This window comes from Cygnus olor, chromosome 7 (genome assembly GCF_009769625.2).
Source record: "Cygnus olor isolate bCygOlo1 chromosome 7, bCygOlo1.pri.v2, whole genome shotgun sequence".
Lineage (NCBI taxonomy): Eukaryota > Metazoa > Chordata > Aves > Anseriformes > Anatidae > Cygnus > Cygnus olor.
Window position 1 is genome coordinate 32,814,102 of NC_049175.1, and position 18,238 is coordinate 32,832,339.

The window sequence follows — 18,238 nt, forward strand, 5'->3', positions numbered from 1 at the left end:
TGCATGAGACCCTTAACATGACTCCAGCAGTGTGGCTGGGAGAGCCTGTGCCCACCACAGCTGCCCTTACCACGGGATGCACCTATGGGAGCCCGCAGCCCCGGGACTGCTGCTGCCTCTGCACAGCCCCACCGTCCACCACCCTCCCACAGCCCCTTCCTCGCTCACATGTGAGGTACAGAGGTGTTTGAGCAGCCTCTGGGACCATGACGTGAGTCACTCATGGAGAAAGGCTGCGTCCCATCCCGGTGTGCACTCCCCCATCAGGACTCTCAGGCAGGAAGCATAGCAGAGCAGCAAACCCCTGGGCTGCCCACCAGGAGCGGACAATCAGGATATTCACTCCGCAGGCTGAGCGGGAGATAAAAGGCAAGCGATGCCAGTGCTCACACAGCTTCGGGAAAGGCATTTCTATTCTGGGCCAGGGGAGGCTTTTGAGAAGCCTCAGAGGGGTTCGGGCACAAAATTGCCATTGGCAATCAACAGAATGAGCCCTCAGAGGGCACATATGAAATGCCATCTATGACTGTGCTATCAGTTGCACTGGGATATAGCAGGAAACGCCTGCCGTGCTCTGGCTGTTCATCGAGTACCCAGCTCTGCAGTGAGGCCAGTATTCACAGTGCTGCTGAAGGAACTGGTGGCAGTTGGTTCCCAATCCCCAGTGAAGGAAAACAGTATGAGAATGCCTGAATATGTCATCTCTTCAGACCAGGCACTGTATAATTAAGCACATCTATTACATTGGCCACTAAATATTGGGTTATGAACTCCTCGTCTCTCTGAAGAGTAGGTACAGATCTGTTTCCTGGGCCTGTGGAAGGAAATAGAGAAACTTGTATTTTGACCATATAAATGTCAATGCTTGGATTTAGATTTAGTCTTCACATTTAAAAAATGGAAGTTAGGTAAAGATGTTTCTCTTGCTTTGCTCTGAACACAGTTTTTGAAAGCCCGAAGAAGTCAGAATTTAGGCACAAGCTCAGCAAAACATAAAACCTCAAAACATGCAAATAAATCAATCATCTATGTTATATATATATCAGTAAACATGATCCCAAAATAATCTCGGGTGTAGTTTTCAGACTTTCATATTACATAAACTGAATGCCCTGCAGTGCAATTGGACTGACTTGAATTGCAAAGTAAAATAAATACACCCGGGGATGTGTTTCTTGTTGCTGTTATTTTACTTTTCCTTCTACCTTTAAAAAGTTGCATTATAGCTCATAACACTTGATAAGTAAAAATTAGAAGTGTCATTTTAAACAGTGAAGTAATTCAATTTTTGTGCTGTAGATTTTTAACATATGTCCACAGGAATGCTCTTGCTTGTCCTAATTACTTTCCCCCTCTCAAATATTTAAGCAAGGATGGGACATGCCTGAGAGATGCACGTGAGAGCTTTTTTTTTTTTTTTAGAAAGAATTTAACCTCTGACTTTTACAAGCAGAGACTCGATTTCTAGATATGAGTTCTTTGCTTGCTTTTCAGTAAATTTTATTTTACAATCATTTGTTGAAACTGTATCCAAGTCTTTATTGTGCATGACACTTGGAGTTCTTTTTTATTGACTTATGCTGCTTCTTGCCAAAGTCAAAATGTTGGAAGCAAGGCCACTGGCATGTGAAAAAAAAAAAAAACATGTATAAAGAATAAAATTACTTTGGGTGGAAACAGAAGAAATGACACAAAATAAACATTTCCCTTTTTATGGTCATGTTTACATCACAGACTGTAAGAAAAATAACAGAACTAAACTAAGTTTGTTGTTGTGGGAAGATGCAGGTATTTTCATGCATCTAATACTTTTATAGGAGTCTCATGACTGGGCAGAAGGGCAGTATACTCCTGGATGGGTGCAATGGGAAGAGAGCTTTATCTCAGCACTACTTATTGCTGAGACCTCTTCTTGCCCTTAAATTCCTCACAGCTTGTTTCCTTTCCTATCATAATCTTCCACCTTGGCTTCCCCTTTTTATTTTCCCTCTTCCTTCTTTTTCTGAATTTGCATTGGTTATTTGATGATACGGATTATCTGAGGATATGAATTATTTTAGGATTATTTTCCTGTACCAATACTTTTTAAAGGCTATTTCAATTTACATATATGAAAATAGAGTAAGTTCATACTATAAAGCAACTTTGCAGGAGATTTGCTTTCAACAGATATTCTCAAATTCAAACACTGATTCCCAGATAAAAGCTTCCTTATATTTAAATCTTCCCTGAACTTTCTACTTTTCCCATGTATAGGAGACTCAGGCCTTAAAAGGGAGGAAGGAAGGAGGCCAGCTGAGATGAGGGAGATGTAATGACTTCCCAGCAATGCCAACAGCCCCAGCCAGTGTTTGCTGATTCTTTCCTAGCATGGCCTGAGGTTTGCAAATGCACCAAGCCACAAACCCACAGTTGATTTTGCAAAGGCTAGAGCCCAAGATTTTATATTTACAGTCACAGACGCAAATACTTTACACATTTCTACTATGCCTTTATACGGTTCAGGAAAGAAAAAGAAAATAAAAAGAAATAAAACATACTGCTTTCAAGGCAAAAATCAGTAAAATCCATCATCTCACCTATGTTCATATTGAAATCAAATCAGAGTATGAGTTTCACATTGTTTTGAAGCAAAATCAAAAGAACCTTTAGTACAGCCCTTAAGAGGCATAAATCCAGCAGAAGTCCTGGTGTTACAGTGTGTGACCAGTTATGTTTGTGCACTAGCAATGCCTCAGCTAGCTGGCTGAATGCTCACATAGGGAGCTTAGGCCATCTCACACTGCCCTGCTACATGCTGCCTAAGAGTCATGCAGGTAGGAAGGTTGGCTTAGTTCTCAGAGCTCTGTAGGATAACAAATCTGTGTAAATCTGTCTTCATGGTTTTCATCACCTGAGAATATACTCAGTCTGGCAAATGTGAAGACAAACTCCATAAACAGAAATACACAGTTTTTTTAGTTTTCAAATTATTACCATCTGTGTATTGGGAGTGTTTCATATCTATAGAAATACCTGGACATTCTTGCACATAAATGTAGCTGGAACGTTTTTCAAGGTGAAGCTGCGTGCTTCTATGGTTGAGATGTCTTTGGTATGCAAGTTAGTAAAGGATTTCCCCCAAGTACCTCTGCACTACACTATCCAGGGTAGCCACATCCTGCCAGAAAGGATTTTAAGGAGGCAAAATACAGATCATTTTTGACACTGACCGCCCCTCTCCTGGAAGAGCCTTACCCTCTGCCCAGAATAATGTTTTCTTTGGGCCAGCAACTCAGAAGCCTCTGTTCCCCCTCCCCTTGAACACAGCTCTTGGGGGGAGCAGGGAAGGTAGAAACAGTTGCTGTGAGGCTTAAAAGCATCTTGATGGCTTGTATAAATTTAGGATGATGCCATGCCCCTCCAGTGTGTGCGAAGAAAGGTGCTGCTCCACCTGCAAACAGTGCTTCCCAGCAAGGCAGGGCCCACTCACCCAAGCCCAGGGACAGCGGGCCCAGCAGCGTGAACGTGGAGCTAAGAAAACGTCTGTGGCTCAGCGATGGCCACAGGACTTTAAGAACAGGGTCAAAAGCAAACACAGGTACATCTGACAGCAGAATAAAGCACATCACACTGAAGTAATGAGACTGATAGGTTAACAGCTTTGGAAGCGAAATACTTGTGATCAGCAGCTAAAAACATAATTGCATTTCCTGAATTAAAAATAAGACTTTTGGGAGGAGTCATACTCGTTAGCTGAGTTATGCTGGCTACTTCAGCTGCATACTTGGTATTCCAAGGAGCTGCCTATTGCTTCCTGAGACTCAGACCCAGGCACCTGGACGTGTTGCTGAAGTCCAGCTGCTCGGACAGCGTGGAGCCGCGCACTGCAGGCCCTGATCTCGCTGCAGGACTTCTCATGGCAGCTGCTGCTGCTCCGAGGCGAGCTGACCGTCCCTGCGGGTCAGGGGTGACGATGCCAGCATTATATCTAAGACACACACAGGAGAGAAATTCTGCCCAGCTGCATGCAAATGTTTCCTTGTCCTCTCATGGCAACTGAGGTAAGAATGAATGCCATGCCTTTTACCAGGAAATATTAACATATTTCCTTTCAGCTTTCGGTGCTGCATATGGAAAGAAAAACAATAAGGCAGTCTGATAGGACAAAAACCCTAAGAGAAAAGAAAAAATCCAGTGGGATGATATCTAATTGGACTTCTGCCTAATAGGAGTCTTTTCAATGTTCCAGTATGGGCCGTCATGTTTCAATTTTGTGGTACTGACTTCTACTATGCCAAAGTGATCGTGAGTGTTTATTCAGGAGTACGTCCTTGACTAGAGAGGTCTTAAAGGTAACACAAAGGTTTATTTGATAATAAATAATACTGCAAGGTCTAAACCTGAGCAGCCTGAATACAAAGGGTTTAGAGACAACAGAAATCACAACCACTCCATCACTCAATCTGAACTAGTATAACTAAAAATAACACCTCAGAGAGAACTCCTCTGGTTTTCTTTTTCTTTTCAAAATGAAAACATTCGGCTTAAAATTAGCTTGTTTTGACTGAGCAATACAAAGCAAAACATGAAAACAAAATAGTCTGTATTTGGCACCCCTGTTTCTAGCCCAAACTAGTGTAAATATTGCTGGAGCTTCTGTGTTCATTCTTCCTGGGTTAGCAAGGCTGGCCTCACAGAGGTCTGCCTTCCCGATCACCGAGTGAGCTCCCACACCGGTGGTGGCTGCTGGAAAAACACACTGGATGTACTGTACACAGGCACTCAGCCAACAGTACCTGGAAAATGAAAATAATATTTTAAAAGGGAAGTACACGCAGTCTATGTGCAGAATAATTACCCACTGTATGTAGGAGAGAGTGGAGGAAAATAGAGACTGATGTTTCGTACATGAATTTGTAATGTACTGAAGAATAATATCCACTACTACAACCACCAGCCTCATCCATTCAGACGCTTTTAGAGTAAAAGCCATCTTTTGATGAGTCATGAAGTTCCTGGGGTATCTGATGCTATTTTTGCCTGCTGGCAGTGTGCCAGCCTCCTGTCTGGTTCAGATTCAATTAGGACACATCCAACACTGTGTGGCTCCTACTAATCTTCCCCACAGCAGGAGAAGGAGGACCCAGATGAAGGCCCCAAGGGGAGCTGCAATGAGTAGATGTCCAAATTAAACTGAGCGTGGAGTTATGGGGATATTGGGTCATTTGCGCTTCAGAACATAAATGCTATATGCCCTTGCTTCCTGAGCATTTACTCTCTCACTCTCCAATAGCTTGAGGCAAGGAAAAAGGGGCAGATAAAACGAGGTCTGATGCCTTTTGCATAACCGTAATTGTCCTGAGTGAAAGCCTCTGAAAGACAGTGAGACGAGGTAGCTCAGTGGAATTTAGCGCAGGTTCCATATGTCTGAACATTGTTTATGGTGCTGGAGCATGCTGTTCTGCCGGATCACCAGGGAGATATATGGCTTTCCTTTGCAAACGACTTTTGTTTTATGGGCAGCGGTTAAACAGTGCCAGGTCGCTAGAAGCATGTCTATGTAAACCTCACATCCCTCACCAGCATCTTTCCTGTGAGCATGCACAATGCCCCCAGTGTTGATAGGCACCATGGAAAAAAAGAACGACTTGCACCTTCCTCATTGGTGCAAACATTTTTACCCAAATTACTCCTCTTCCTTCCTTCCTTCCCTCCCTCCCTCTTTTCCTTCCTTTCCTGCTTGCATTTCCTTTCTTTCCTTTCTTTTCTTTCTTTCCTTCCCTCCCTGACTCCCACCTTCCTCCATTCCTTTTTTCTTTCCCTCCCTCCCTGTCTCTTTTTCTTTCCTTCATATAGATCAGTTTGGATTCGCTGAGACTTGAAGTGATGGAGACTGGTTAATGCCATCTTGCTACAGAGCTGTAATATCATTATTTAAGCAAAGAGAAGAGCTTGACCCTGCAAAGTCCATACTGCCATAAGATAAGTCATTAAAATTAATAGGGTTAAGGAAGATCTGTGTCCTTCAAGACTGCAATTCATGCCCTTACAACTATAGCATTTGGATTTTGATGGAAAAAGAAAGACTGAATGTATAATGACTTATGCAAAGGTTCTTTTGTTCAAGTCAGTGATTTCTCATAGCCCAAGGAAGAATGAAGACTACCTTATAATGAGAAATCATTTATTACGTAAGACAGAGGGAAGAAGGAAATAAGCCTTCTTTAAATAAAAGAAACATGGAAATTAAAAAATATATATATATATATTTTTAGAAATAAGTATGTGATTCCTTGGAAGAAAAATAAACTGCATAGCTTTAATGTTATGCGGAAGATCATAATTTTTAAAAATTGTGTTAATTGCATTATTTTACATTTTTAAATGGACCAATTCACCCCATCTCAAGTGAATGGCCGGAATCCTGCGTTGTTAATTCCTGTAACATAACTGAAGTGGGAGGGTGCAGCCTTACAGAGACGTGGTTTTGTGGTGTTTTTTTGTTTGTTTGTTTTTTGTTTTGTGTTTTTTTTGAGGGGGGTAGTTTTTTTGTTGTTGTTTTGGTTTTGTTATTTATTTATTTTTTTGCTAAAGAAGTGATAAAAAGCAAACTGAACATGCAATGAATAAATGAAAGTGAAGAAAGCTCTTTTGTTCTTTTGACTAATCTTTACACTAAATCTTTTTTTTTTTCCAAGAAGCGGATGTAGCATCAGTTACAGCTCTATCTGAATATTCTCACATTTTTGTAGCAGAGCCAAAGAATATACAGTTTATAGAAATCTTGAGAACTGCTTCAGGTGAGATGACAGATACAGCAACAACTTCCTACCCTGAGTTCCCCCTCTGCTTGACAGCCAAAACCAAGCAGTGCAACATGTGATACAAAACAATACAAAACCAAGCAACAGATATTGTATTCACAGCTGCACTTTGGATTCAAGAAGACAGTATGGCAAGAAATGCTGGCTAGTCCATGTTAAATTCCCACTGCATCAACTGGAAACACAATTTCGCCCCTTACATCAAGCACAATCTAAGCTTTCATACCATTGTAACTATCAAAAGGAACAGGAGGAAAAGGCATAGGTCAAAGGAATGATATCTCACCTTTTTTAACCCATGAAAGTTTTTCTGGATTTTTTTAACTGATAATAAGTATTTTTGTTAAAAGCTATAAGAAAACTAACAATTTAAATACATTTCACCACCACTCTAAGTAGCAAGCAGACATTCTATGATTTTTCTACCAAACATTTCATAAGAGGCTGTATCTATTGACCACCTGACCAGAAAAGATAAGTCAGGCTTTAGTTTTGGGCTGTTCCTCTTTTAACCACAAAGCCAACTTAAAGTGTTTCAGATGGAATATATTTTATCTGGGTCAATTCATTGATCTGATATGCCACTAAGGCTCACAAACAGTTAAACTCACAGAGGGAAAAGCCGAGCAGTGCATGACCGAATGGCTGTAAGTGGAAACATCTTAATCTAGCTCTCCTGGTGAAGAAAAGAGATAAACAACAGCGTGCATTGTCCAAGGCTTCTTGTGAACCAGAAGGGTCCCACACTCAACCTTGTGATCACCCACAAGAGCACTTGTGCTCGTGTACACCTACCTGCTCTCTGGGGAGATACATCGCAACAAGTGCCTGCAACTTGACATCATGTGAAGGAATTTGACATTTTTACAGCATAAGTCTCTACTGCAACCAGGATTTTGATACAGGAGATGAACAGACAGTTCTTTGTGAAAAAGCTGGTTCTGTCTTTGCCACTGCCTTGCACAGGCAGCTAGGGCAAGCCCTAGGCCAGGGTACGCAGCACATGTAATGTTTACAGCAAGTAGGAAGAGCAGAGTAAGACATCGAGATTTTGCTTTAGAGAAAGAATGGTATTGTAAACAGCCATAAGGGAATTAAAAACATTTGAGTTTTAGCTTGTTCCCAGGTGTTCTTTGATGTATCCAGGAGGCATCGTTTGTCTTGTTGAGTGAAGTCTCTTTTGCGTATTACTACCTTTTCCTCTAGGAAACATTTATTAGGTTTTGGTTGGGAAATAGCCATTGAGCCTTTGGGCAAGGGTGATTTGTTTAGCAGTAAGATATGGAATTTACTTATTTTCTTGTTATACTGTCCTCCTACAGAAATGTCAGTCTCATGGTGATAAAAAGCAGATGACACCTTCAAATGTCCTTGATTTCAGATCAGTTTTGTGGAAATCGGGTGTAAAAGTTGCTAAGAAACACTTAAGCCAGGCTTACGGAATGGGTTAAAGACGACACTCTAGGCCACAAGACAACCTCCTCGGAGAACTGGGCTATGAAAGGCCTCTTGTCTCACTGTCATTCTGTGTGCCTGCTGGCTTAATTTCTCTCTGCCTGGTAAAAAAGACCACCCACCATGTGGCACACGGCCACTATTTTTTGTCGAAACTATGATAATATCGATGTATTGTGGTTCTGTCACTGGCTTCGCAGCAGGAGTGGAGAACAGACTTTTTCTCATACAGCCTGATCCAAAGCCCACTGAAGATGATGGCAGTAGCTTTGTTGACTTCACCAGGCTTTGGAGGAAGCCGTTAGGAAAAATATGGGATGCTGGCGAAGAACAAGCTTACAGGACCCTTGACTTGGAGCACAGATAGGTTGAAGGGTTTTGCTAAACCAAATAACAATTTTAATTTAATCTCCACTAGAAAAATAGGAAAAATTAAATGCTTGCCATATGGTGAAAATATGTTAAGCTTCAAAGAAGTAGTAATAATTAAATACAACTATGCAAAGTTTTTTTAGGTTTGAATAGTATGCCAGTTTCAATATTATAAAACATACATATATAATCCTATTAAAGCTCATTTGAAAAAAGGAATGCTTTGAATAATGCAAGCTCTTAGGTCACATTTTTTCACCTGCATATTTGTTTTCATTTTAATCAACACTGCTATAATCACAAAACTTGGTACAATTTTGTGTAGCCTTCAATGCACATCAACATTTGCAACAATTTCAATTTCTTCTACAGGTAACATCCACATGAAACAACCTTTGAAGATAAAGAAATAAAAACTGACAAATAAATATGTGTACTTAGAAACAGCATATCAGTAAACTCTATAATCATAAGGAATATTAAACCCAAAGCTTTTGGCTGCTCTCAGTTTCTGCTCCTTTGCCTGGAGATGGAGAACTCACGCATTGTCACTGTGGCACAAGCACCAGAGACAGCCGTGCAGCCTGGCAAGCAGAAACACCCAAATACACAAAGGTCTCAAATGCAGGAGAGGCCCCAGGGCCGTGAGCAGATGCTGTGCAAGGTGCATTTCTGGCTTGCAAGCTCGGGCTGTCCAGGCTGAAAGGTTGTGTCCAATTCTTCCACCATAACTTTGGGTCAAATAATGCCAGGTCAGGACGTGCCTGCTTTACTTGCCTGTCTTCTCCACATCTACAATGTGGAGAACAGCGATTAATGAAATCAAGGCAATAAACAGAGAAAACCTGAGCCTCTCACTCCTCTTTCAGTGTGATTTGCCCAAAAAAGAACACTGATAATCCGGATCAGGGAAATTTGTGAATTCTTCTGGCATGAATACTGCAAATGGCATGCTAAAATGCAGTCATATACACTAAATACCCATATCCCCACACATACAATCCCCTGCCTAAAATCCCTCTGTATTAAAAACTCATCAGGCACATAAATGCTCTTGGAATAGCTAACCCAAATAGCAAGGAAATGGCTACATAATTTTCCCCACAGTTGTTCTTTCCTAGACACAAAGAGCTATTTCACATTCCTAGACCTTTCAGTACCTGCTCTCACAAGAGCCAGGATCACTCCAGATCCTGTGGGAGATGGAGGGTCAAGTCTAATGGGAGAGAGAAGCTGTGGTACTGTGCTATGCTTTGAACTTTTTCTTAAGAGGTCCCTTTGAGTGCAGGGCCTTTTTAGACTTGCATTCACATTTTTTCTAGCAGTAAAAATCACAGGTGATGCTTATCACTTACCCTTTCTCCTTGATTATTCATGTTATTTATCTCCATGGGGTGATGCAGAGAGACCTCAGACTTGACACCATTGCCCTGGTATATCTGGCCAAGACAAGAAAATGTCAGTTCTCTTCCAAATAGTTTACAAACTACTTTCTCATTTGCATTGACTCACCTTTCCTTTACATTATCTGCAGAAATGACAAGTATAGCAATTTCCCAAACTGTTAGGTAGGCTACTGCCTGTCAAATTTCAAAGCCTTTCCCTTTTCGAACCTTTAACACATAATAAATACTACTACTACTAATAAATAGTCTCCAAGATAAAGCTGTATTTATTTATTTCTAATAGGTCTGTCAGTAATTCTGTAATTCAGGCCACATTTTTGCCACTGCTTTTCCTCAGGTTTGGATCTGTGTTGATTTAAGTCGAGACACTTGCACAGAAGCACATCCTCTCTGCTGAGGCCAGTGGACTTCTGCCAGTTTGTCCTAGCTGGGGAATACCTGCCCTTTGCTGTTGTACCCACAGTTTCTTCTAGAGAAGGCTCTTTGCACACATGTGGTGCTCTTTGAATTAAACTGACTGCAGAAGTGCAAAGTGCTATCATTTTTTACCGCTGTTAAATAACAGCACTGACAGTTAAGAAAATCCTTTAGGAAAGAGCATCTGTGCATCTCTCCCTCAGCATGCAGCAAACAAAGAGCTGCACTGTTTTTTCCCAGCAGAACAAAAAGTCAAGTTCCTAAAAGCTCAGTCAAAATTTTGGCTTTACAAAAGGAATTTGCAGACGTGTCTCTCAAACATTAATTTGGGTGGTCTACCTACCACAGGACTTGTGGTGTTATCTGGTCTGTTGTTTATAGAAGTACATTCAAAAAGCTTGTATACGTGCTGTTGTTTTGGGGATGATTTTGTTTGTTTGTTTTATTTTTTGATGTAAAAAATAAACCATAACTGAATATTTATTTCCTTGTAAAACAGATTGATGCATTATAATAAAATAATGCTTTCAAAGTACTCAAGATGCTTCTTCCAGTAAAGAAAACAATAACTGACTTTACTGTTATTTTTAAATATGGGGTCAATATATTCTCTTTGACAGTAATAGACACATTTACAAGGCTAAATGTTCCAAGTTTAGGAGGAGAAATAATACAAAATAATGTGGAAGATAGCAAAACCCATAAGACAGTAAGAACCAGACATGCTTCTGGGCAACCTGCTTCAAGTGTCCTTGCTTGAGCAGGGGGTTTCATGTCATTTTAAGTAGAAAGGGAAAAGTCTGAATAACCACAGGTGATAGAAGGATCTGAAGGTTAAACCTATTCAGGAACTCTAGGATAAACTAATATATTAGGTGGGTGTTGCAACCAGACTCCTATACTTTTCATACCATTAGGTTTCCCTACAGACAGAACCCTTCCTAGTGTAAACTCTCTATGGGCAGTGTGCAGGGTCACATGAAGTATGTTTTCCAGAGTGGTGAAGAGCATGTTTTCCAGAGTGGTGAAAAAAAACTACACTTTCTTATACTGTCCTTTGTGATTAATAACACTAATCAGTATTCACTTGGGAATACTTAATCTTCATAGCCATAGTTGGAAAATCCTTGAAAAAAAATGCCACCATTCTCCTGGCTGGAGAAATGTACGCGGACGTGTCAGTCAGTAACCAGTTTTCCTGAAACAGTTAAAGATGCTGTAACAAGCACTAGTAAAACCTTATGACACCCTATTAATTAACTCCTTCTGTGGATGGTCAGATGAGGTCATGTGAATTTTGTAAGGTCATGCAACAAGTGAGGAGAAAAACTAGCATTTCAGCTAACCAACTCACCCTGATATACACTATCAAAGCAGAAAATTAGTGGAATCCCTTTTCAAGGAAGCTCATGAGTCTCTGCTCCAGTTCCTATTTTGCTTCATTAGCTGTTTAGAACAAGAAAAGAACACCATGAGTTTCTAGATTCACATAAAATATGCAATCTGCTGTCCTAAATATATGAAATGATCTCTCTGCATTACTAGAATAGAGGGAAAAAAACAGTTAAAATTAATATTAGCAGCCAGAAATGGTCTGAGATTAGTGGTAAAGACTAAATAAATCCAAGAAGAAGGAAATGTGTTGACATTCTGGATTACTACTGTCACTTCCCACAGACTCCGCTGTTGGTGGGAAACTCCTGTATTTGCTTATAAATGCATTCTACAGTAATCTAAATAATACAGACAGTAAACACTGAAATCCATTGTTTCCATGAGCACCAAAACATCTAAGAAAAGGCCCCAAATAGAGTGGGTTGGGTTTTTTGTTTTGTTTTGTTTTTGTCTTTTACAAAGACAGTGAATTATACAGCTTCACTTCGGGAGAAAAAATATTATTTTGAAAAATTATTCTTAACTGAATGGTTAATTTCAAAGCTTAACTGAATGGTTAATTTCAAAGCTGGTCTGTAAACAGAGCCCTGATTACACCCCAAGTTTTACATGTAACTAGGAAGATACTCTCCGTAGCTGGATCTCCAACAAAAGAAGACCTGTACCCTTATGCAGCTGTGCCGTGTTGAGGTAACAAGAATCTGTAGACAGCTACAGATTGTATCTTGTTTTATAATGGAAAACAGACATAGAAATAAACTAGAAGTGGAGATGGCTAACTTCAGCTAGGAATTTGGAGGCTGAATCAAGACTGAATCTCTCTCCTTATGAAGGAGGAGGACAAAAGTATATAATCATGCTCAAGAGCAGCTTTCATTAATGGTAAGGCGTACTGGAAATCTTTTCTACTAAAATGTAACCTAGGTCTACATTAAAAAAAAAAAAAGGCTTAAGTAGTCAGCTTTACATGGTTCAAAAATGAAATTTGGGGATCAGAATAGAAAGGTCTATGAAAATGTCAGCGTTAATTAATAGCTATCGAAAAAAAAGTTAATGTTAGGATATTAGGAAAGGAATAGAGAGAAAGGAAAAAAAAAGAAGCATTCTTTTGTCAATATATCAATTTGTGGCGTGTGTAAATCTCGTATGCTATCTGCAGTTTTAATGTCTCCTTGTCTCAGAAAAGACATAAAAGAACAGAAAAGGTCCTTAGAAAGATAGCAGGGATGATCAAAGTAAAGCTGGTTTCTGCACAGACAGATCAGGACAGTTCAATCTGGAAAGAAGACAGCTGAACGGCAGTATGAGAAAGTGCATCTGCAGTATGCTGAATACTAAACTGTTGTTCTCTGATCATGAAATTAAGCAAGCATATAGCAAGTCAAAGGGAAATGCTTCTCCATGGAGTGTGCAGGTCTGCTGTGGAAGCCCTTGCACCAGGATGTCAAAAGTCTTCATGCATTAAAAAAGGGGCCGCTTGAACTCACATAAGAAAAATCAGAGGTGAGCTTAGGAAGCCCACAGGAACTACCCCTGATTTCTGGGAAGTCCCTAGGTGTCAAATGGTTGGACGTTAGGAAAGTACTTCTAAGAATTACTACCACAGTCTTGCTCTGCTCATTAAGTCTTTTCCTTCAGCCATAGTCAGAGACAAGGTATTGGGTTAAATGGCCCTCTAACCTGGTACAGCTGTTCCTGTGCTACGTTAGATTCCCTTTAGTCCTGTAACAACCACCTCAGTTGCCTGCAGAAAGAAGTAACATTAAAATAATTTGACATAGCATATATATTTTTAACTGAAGTTTAGCAGCTATAAATATGGGAACACAAACTGGTAGTCGGGGATCTACGGTCAGGTATTCTTCACACAACAATGCTCATAGAATAATCTGCAAAAACATGCTGTGAGAAAAGGGCTGTAATATCCAGACACAGGAATATAGTTCGGAAAAGGAGCCACATAGATCATCACTTTCAGTTCCCTAATATTCTAAGGACTATGTCATATAATCCCTTTATAAACTGCTCAGCTTCATTATGGTTAAATTTATTAGCCTCCATTTTTCCTGGAAGGCTGTTCCAGAACTTCACTGCTCTCCTGATTAGAAACCTTTTAATTTCCAAGCAAAATTTAATATGACAAGTTTATACCATTCTGGAGAAGTGTTACAGTTTCGTTCCACACATACATCATAGAGCAAATACCAACAAGGGAAAAGAGCAATTCAAGTTAAAAACAATCATAGCACCAAGGCATTCCTGGCCAAGCAGTTTCCTCCAATTTTAGATGCAGATCCCACTGCAACCTTTAATTCTTTGGTAATAAGCTACTACTGAGGGAACTCAGTCTGTTCTGATCAGCTCTGTTTTACATCTACAAATGCATATTAACCTCTTTCCAACTAATGAATCACTTGGCCTGTCATAACTCTAACGAGCAGATTTCTTTCTGAGGGTGTTGATAATCTGAAAGCGCTCGCTTGTTTTTCCTGCCTTGAATTACACTGTAAGTGTAAGCACATCTCTGGAGAGTTTATCTATAGAGACTGAACCGGAGACCTTTGGATCTGAAAAGCATGAGCATTTCCATTTGGAGCTTAAAGAGCAGCTGTGTTAGCTCAAAGGGAAAGCCCACTCACACGCTTCTGTGTATGTGACCCACTGGAGAGGTTTAGCTGGCATATTTGTTGGGCAGGGCTGCCCAAGACTTTGCAACAGTGCTGAGAAAGCTGAAAACCAGGGTGGAGGGGTGGGCATGGCTCCTGCTGCCTAGCGAGGAAGAAGAGGCAGAGCTGGAAGAAGAGATGGGGATTTGGTTCTGCTGCTCCTCCTGGTGATGGGGATTGGGCAGGACAGGAGCCTCAGCTGGTGTTTCCATGAGGGTCTCCTCTCTGATGCTACTCGATCATGACTGCTTGGCCACAGTTGTGCACCTCCTATTTTGTGTGGGATTGAAGTTGGCCACATGCTGTGGGATGAGGACTGTGCCTTCCTTGTACAGCACCCAGCACAGTAAAGCGGTGGTCTTGACTGGAACCATTGGTGACTACAAAAATGTAAATGTTAAATGCTGCTTGCAGCCCATTTTCTTGGATTTAAAAAACATGTTGTTGTTGTAGGCATGATTGATATTCCTTCAAGCATAGTAAGGAGAGATGGGTAGCTCTGTGCTCCCCCATACAGACAGCAGTGCAGAACAGGCTATTGTCAGCCAGTTTCCAGAAATAACTAGGAGTAAATGACTTTTAATTATAGCTCCTAAAATTTACAGACATTTACCAGGCTGTTTCTTGTGTGTTATTTCAGTTAAAACCCTAGACTATACAGCATTTTCAGAGCCATGGAAAGAAAAAAAAATGTTACAGTTCTTTTACCATGAGGTTTAACAATATATTGCCTTTAATTCAGTTGTTAATAATGATTAAAGGCTGCCAGTTTGGGAGGTACATTTCAGTATCACTGGCACACAATTACTAGGCAGGCAAACAGCAACCTACAGGAACTAAGAAAATACAGTTGTTATCTGAGTTGTATCTCAGAGCAATCGATTTTGTTCTCCACTTGCTTTCAGATCTCATTTTCTATCAGTTGTACTTCATTTGTGTCCCACAGCTCTAACAGCCCTCCAAGCCTACGCTTTGTTCTCTTGTCTTGCAGATGGTGTCTGGACTTAGTCCTACAGCTATTCAACCATGTTATGAGATACTCCCTTAAAGACAGGACTTTTGAATGGCAATACACTGAAATAACACCACTTAAGCTATTCCTCTCTAGGTTACCTGTACATGGAAAATGTGACCATGAAGAAAGAGGGCGATCAGGGCTGATGACATAGCCCTTTTGCACAGGTGGTCTTCCCATCTATCGGTGCCTAAAAGCAGCACATCACTTTGCAGCCTCACCCAACAGAGGAGGCTATATGCCTCCTTGTTTCCTATTTGGATATAAAAATAAATGGTAGGTACAATAATGGTAGTTGCAAGAGAGCTTCCACCTCCTTCTAGAGAGAGATTTCCTAGGCTCAGACTCCAACCCTGAGAGAAGTAAATTATAGCAGTGTCTTTCATTAGCTAAATTAAGGGAGTAGGAATAGGCAAGTGCTACCAATTATATTTCAACACAAAGCAGTACCCACTTAGGCATAAGCTAAAGGCCACAACTCCATTGTTAACAGGGGTGTTCTCACGGAAAAGCTTTGAACACACTGGGAACATTAAAGAGAAGATGTCTCGCATGTGCAATTACTCAACACATCTTTAAAACTGCAAACACTTGTTCACATGTGGTGAAAATTAGAGCTTTGAGCACTTGGGAAAAAAAATCCCACCTGGCAGGCACTCTCTTTTTCACTTTAGAGTTTTATAGGAGCTCTCAGAGCTTGTTGGTCCAGTGAGAGCTGAACCAAAGTCATTGGAGGAAACTGTGAGAGAAGCAAAAGAAAATGCAGAGGTATGTGCTATTTTTGTTCTAACCTCAACAAGTTTTTGACTGTCCCAGTCTGGCTCCCTCTCATAAAAAACTAATAATAATAATAATAAACTATGCATCTCTAGATCTAAATATAAATATTGACGGCTCCTTGGCTTCTTTCTCTACTGGCCTAAAATGGCAAGGAATTTGCAAGCTTTTCCACACTGTCCTACAGGTGGGCTTGCTCAACAGCATTCAGCAGGTTTGAACTGCTCTAGGAAAACTGGGGCAGGATCCAGTAATTCTCTGAGAATTAATTTATTCCGTGTAACTTAAGGAATAAGCATTGGTCATGAACTCCAATAGCTGCACAGAGCTAATGTGCACCTTGGACACCTTGATGGATACTGAGCACCGATAGCTCACATTCAGAATATTATTTCAGCAGCAGAAAAGACTTACTAATTAACCAAAGGGCTTAGACAAGGCCAGAGTGTTATAGTAGATCCTCCAGGTCATCTTGGTCAATAAACCAAGAATAAGAATCATCCAGCCATCTGCTAGGACACTATGCCATGTCTAACAGCTATCAGTGTAACTTTTCTGAATATCATCATAGCATTCCTCACTTTATGTCTCCTGCTACCAGCTCAAAGAATATTTATATTATTATTTGGTATCACGTGTTACTATTCAATTTTCCTGTATTCCTAATACTTTCTTGTCTCTCTCACTCTGTCATAATATCTGAGAGTAACATGAGGACACCAAACACCATGGAAAAAGGAAGGGACATTCCACTGTTCCACTAGCCCTTTCCCCAGGTGAGTTCTAGAAACCTGGGTTGTATATTTTCAGTGTCCTAGCAGATACCTAAAAGAATACACCCAGAACAAGAAACCATCTCTATTCCATCGGAGATTTTCAGTTTTATTTCACTGACTATTTGAATGGGAAAACATTTTGGGACTAGAGACAGAGTTATTTAAATAGTCATGAGCATGGAGACTTCAGTCTTCCTGGACCAAAATAAAAGCCCTATGTGATGATATCATACATTTGATCCCTTTTTCTCGGTGTCGTTCAATATCCATTGTCTTATACAAACACTCCATTTCTAGTGTCAGCAGTCAGGTGTTTTCTGTAGAAAGGCATTATTCAGTTAGGATGACACCAAACTCTCAGTTTTGGCAGATACTTCCACGTTAGGGATGCACAGATTACCGTGTGAACTTTTTCCCCACATCTCTTCCATATAAATACTCTGACAAATTCATTAGTGCATCCAGTTCAGCTGAATTTACTACCACATTCAAAATGACACTTTAAGAAGCCTCCTAAGCTTTTTAAAAACCTTGCAAGGAAGTAAAAAGCTATATGGAGCTTAGCTGAGATGAAGACAAGCATTTTGAGCCAAAAAGCATGGAACGTGTTGACAGTTTAAAAAAAGAAGGAAGCTGGAGAACAAACGAAATTTGACTAATGCTTTTTTTGGTCCATCCAGAGGCTTGTTACGATTACCCCTTAAACTTACCTTAGGGACTCATTACAGTTTAGATAGCAATATCTGTCTACTGTTGTTCTTCCCTTCTCTCTTCTAATGACAAAATGCTGATAGCCAGACATCATTCCAAACACATTTACTTGTAATATAATAAAGTTGGAAGAGCATCTGTGGTAGATAGAGGTAATTTGATGGGTTACGTTAGCCAGGGAAACTAAAAGTACAGCTCCTGTTTAATATTTCCAGTCTGGAGTGGTATGGGTAATAACTGCGGTGATAGGAGAGCTCTAACAGCTACCATGAAACTACATGACTTCTACATTGTGACTAATGAGGTGGCAAAAAAAAGTTAAATTCTGTACTTTCACATCTCCATCTCCACAGGCTTCTATCATTTAATACATGATCTAGCACACTTACCTCTGTAAGAGGCAGATACTGAGGCAACACTATACAAAGGCTTGTCTCAAATT

General features: G+C 40.4%; 2 long non-coding RNA genes across 2 annotated transcripts in view; one reads left to right on the forward strand and one right to left on the reverse strand.

The window, feature by feature from the left end:
- Nucleotides 1-669: 669 nt before the first annotated feature.
- Nucleotides 670-18,238, reverse strand: part of LOC121073429 — a 125,910-nt gene continuing 108,341 nt past the window's right edge. Inside the window, exon 3 of the long non-coding RNA XR_005821706.1 lies at nucleotides 670-814. This is a non-coding gene — a long non-coding RNA (uncharacterized LOC121073429). The remainder of the gene's footprint in view (nucleotides 815-18,238) is intronic.
- LOC121073428 overlaps nucleotides 670-18,238 on the forward strand; it is a 125,386-nt gene continuing 107,817 nt past the window's right edge. Inside the window, exon 1 of the long non-coding RNA XR_005821705.1 lies at nucleotides 670-816. This is a non-coding gene — a long non-coding RNA (uncharacterized LOC121073428). The remainder of the gene's footprint in view (nucleotides 817-18,238) is intronic.